The 3,157-nt window shown below is 54.5% G+C and overlaps 1 long non-coding RNA gene across 1 annotated transcript; it reads left to right on the forward strand.

Annotated features, from left to right (window-relative positions):
• Positions 1-775: 775 nt before the first annotated feature.
• LOC111735670 lies at positions 776-1,679 on the forward strand. Its single transcript, XR_002778908.1, has 2 exons — positions 776-1,158; positions 1,308-1,679. It is a non-coding gene; the product is annotated as an uncharacterized LOC111735670 (long non-coding RNA).
• Positions 1,680-3,157: the final 1,478 nt, after the last annotated feature.

Here is a 3,157-nt window from a genome sequence, read left to right on the forward strand (position 1 = left end):
TATCCGAGAGAGAACGCACACAGACCAGGCAGAGAGTGCGCGCAATAGAGACGAACAAATATCTATCCCCAATCAGCCCAATCAGCACAGAGGGTCTGGCCGCGCGCCCGCCCGAGGGGAGGCCCGCTCGACCGGAGGCCGGCCCGGGCCGCGGAAAGCGCCTGGTCACGCGCGGCGGCAGGGCCCCCTTGCCCCGGCCTCCGCGCCGGCCTCCCCGCCGCCCGGGCCTCCCCTCAGGGCCCACGGCGCTCAGACCCCGGCGCGGCCCGCGGCCTCCGCGACCGGGAGGAAGTAGAGCCCGCGCCCGCCGCCCGGCGTAACCGCCGCCTCACGGCCGCCGTCCGCCTGCCGCCCCCGCCCGGGCTCCGGGCCCCCGTCCTCGGTCCCCAGCCCTGGTCCTTGGCCCAGCCGCGCCGCCGCCTCTACCTTCCAGAAGCGTCTCCGGGCCCGTCTGACTGAGAGCTGGAAAGATGGCGGAAGCGCAATTCAAATGCCCGGAGACGCAGCCGACGCCGGCGCGCGCCGAGGAGGGGCGGGGCAACGGCGCCGCGCCGCTCCCACGTGGCCCGGCGCGCACGCGCACGTACGCCGCCGGCCTGGGCGGCCTCACCCGTCAGCCCGGAGCGCAGGAAGAGGCCGGCGGCGCGGCGGGCGCGCGCACGCACGCCGGCCCGCGGAGACACGTGCGCCGGCCCGGAGGGCGGGTTCCCGCGCGCGCATGCGCCGAAGACGAGGCGGCGCGCCCTGCTGCAGTCGCGGTCGTGGAGCTGGGAGCCGGGGCCCTTTGGGCGGGAAACCAGAGGGAGTGGCCCACACAAAGCCCGTGGTCTTCTGGCACCAACACCGGCACAGCAGCCCCCCGCCGGCGCCATGTTGGGCGTGCGGGCCCCCGTCCCCGCCCCTTGGTCTCAATCAGGACCTTTTGGAGGGTAAAAAGTGTTTTGGTCAGCAGGCTTTGTGGCCGTTTCCTGCGGACGGGGTGATGAAACTGCGTTTTCACCCTTGGCAGCTCATCCTAGTTACAAACATGGATGCAATCCGTGAGAGTGTAGGTTCCAGACTCTTGAGATGACGTCAATTCCAGACAAGGGCCATGCACTCAGAAGTAGCTCGTTCCTGGGGTTGCCCACCTCGGGGTCGGCACGGGTAGGAGATGAGGTAAACCACCAGCTCAACAACTATCCAGTCGCTTTTAGTGAAGATGTGGGCCGAATGGAGCCCTCCAACCTCACGTCCTAAGTCTAAGGTTTTGGGCATTTTAGGGACAGCCCCAATTCTTTAACTGATGTCTTGGTCCCCCTCCCCAGGCAAGCAGCCACAACTGGCAGCGAGAGCAGGCCGCCAATAGCCCCAGCGGTAGTCAAGTTCCTCAGAAAAGATTCCACCACGGGGACTCTTCCCGGAGTAGAGAGAGGCCAATGACCAAGCAGTTAGCCTCGTAGTCCTGAGCGCACTTGCAAGCAAGTCTGTTGGGAACCCAAGTGACGCAAATTGGGCACAACACCTGAGAATCTGCCTGCTGGGAACTCCAGTCCGAGTCCTAAAGGACCCTCAGGAAAACACCAAGGACAGCTCCACGCTGCAGGTGGGAGTGTAAATTGGTTCGGCCTCTTGGGAGAGCAGAGACTAATAAAACAATGTCCGAGCTCATGTCCCTACATTTCCATTTCTAGGGAGATGCTCTCGAGTTAAACTCACAGGTATGCACAAGGAGACACGTAGCACAGCATTCACTGAGACATAATTTATTGTAAAAAAAAATGGAACACATAAATGTCCATCAGTGGAGAAATATATAGATACGTCATTTATATTGTGGATCACTGTACGGCATTTAAAAGGAATGAAATTTATATCAGCAGGGTTAGACGCAAAAGGATGATTTTGAGAAAAGAAACGAGCCAGGGAAATGTGATACGAGCTTTATATAGTCTAACCACAGTGGATATAATTTTATAGAGAGAGTATATATAACACCACATGTATATTTTTTACAAACACATAAAACTATTTTTAAGTTGACTGCAAGAACATAGGCCGATGTCCTATGATTCTGATGGCTGTAGCTTCGAGAGACAGGAGTATGATGGGCTTGGACAGAGGGGTCAAAGACTTTATCTCCAATGTTCTAATTATTTTTTAAATTTTTTAAATAAAGGTCATGAAAGCAAATATGACAACATGTTAACTTTTCTATAAGTCCGGGTGGTGATGACACCAATGTTCATACCTTTGGCATTTAAAAAAAATTTTCCACGGAAAAACCAAGGGAAAATGTCAAACCAAGCGTATCAGTTGCTCTCACGCCCAGCCTTCTGGGTGGTTTGTTCATTAGCTGCGAGTCATTAGCTGGCTCAACTCCACAAATTCTAAGGATCATCATCTTAAGGACCACTGTGAAAAACGGGAAAATATCCTTAAGCTGGCACACATAAGACTTCCTCCCAAGAAAACCGCCCAAGCTATTCCAACTGTCAATAGCTTTGCAGTTCACAGAGGTACTTGCTTGTCTTTGCTATCCGGCGTGGACTACAAACCCATGCTTCATCTGTAGTTCAAAAATCTGCAGCCAAATGCACAAAGAAATGTGTGCAGAATTACAAAAAAGCTACAAAAAAAAAAAACCAAAAAACAAGGAATTTCAGCATCCATTCTGCTGATTTCCCCCAAATTAAATTGCTTACTTTGTCCTTGATCTTTATCACTCCCTCCTTCTCTCTCTGTGTGTACGTATGATTTTTTAACGTGGTGTACACATATATGATCTTCCCTTCCGCGATGTTTGCATGAAAGTGGCCCAGAGGTCGCCCCTCGGTGTGTGTTATACCCCTAACACTAAGCACGTCCTGTTCCGTGACCGCTGTGTGGTCATCAGAATCGGGAGTTAGCGTCCTCACCGTCTGCATCTAATCTATAGACCTTAACTGCCAGTGATCTTCCCCCCTCCCGTCCTTCATGTGGTGCAGGATCCACCCGGCTTCATGCATCGCATTTACCTGTCCTGCCTTTCTGTCCTTTCCAGTCAGGACAGTTACCGTCATCGTCTCTCGTGACTCGACACTGCGCTGAGTGTTCTGCGGGCCAGTTATTTTGTAGATGTCGTCGCCTGCTTTGGTACTTTCTCAGGGTTAGAGTCAGTTATGCAGTTTGGGTTGGG

The sequence above is a fragment of the Pteropus vampyrus genome, unplaced genomic scaffold (assembly GCF_000151845.1).
Source record: "Pteropus vampyrus isolate Shadow unplaced genomic scaffold, Pvam_2.0 Scaffold1000005084, whole genome shotgun sequence".
NCBI classification, from domain to species: Eukaryota; Metazoa; Chordata; class Mammalia; order Chiroptera; family Pteropodidae; genus Pteropus; species Pteropus vampyrus.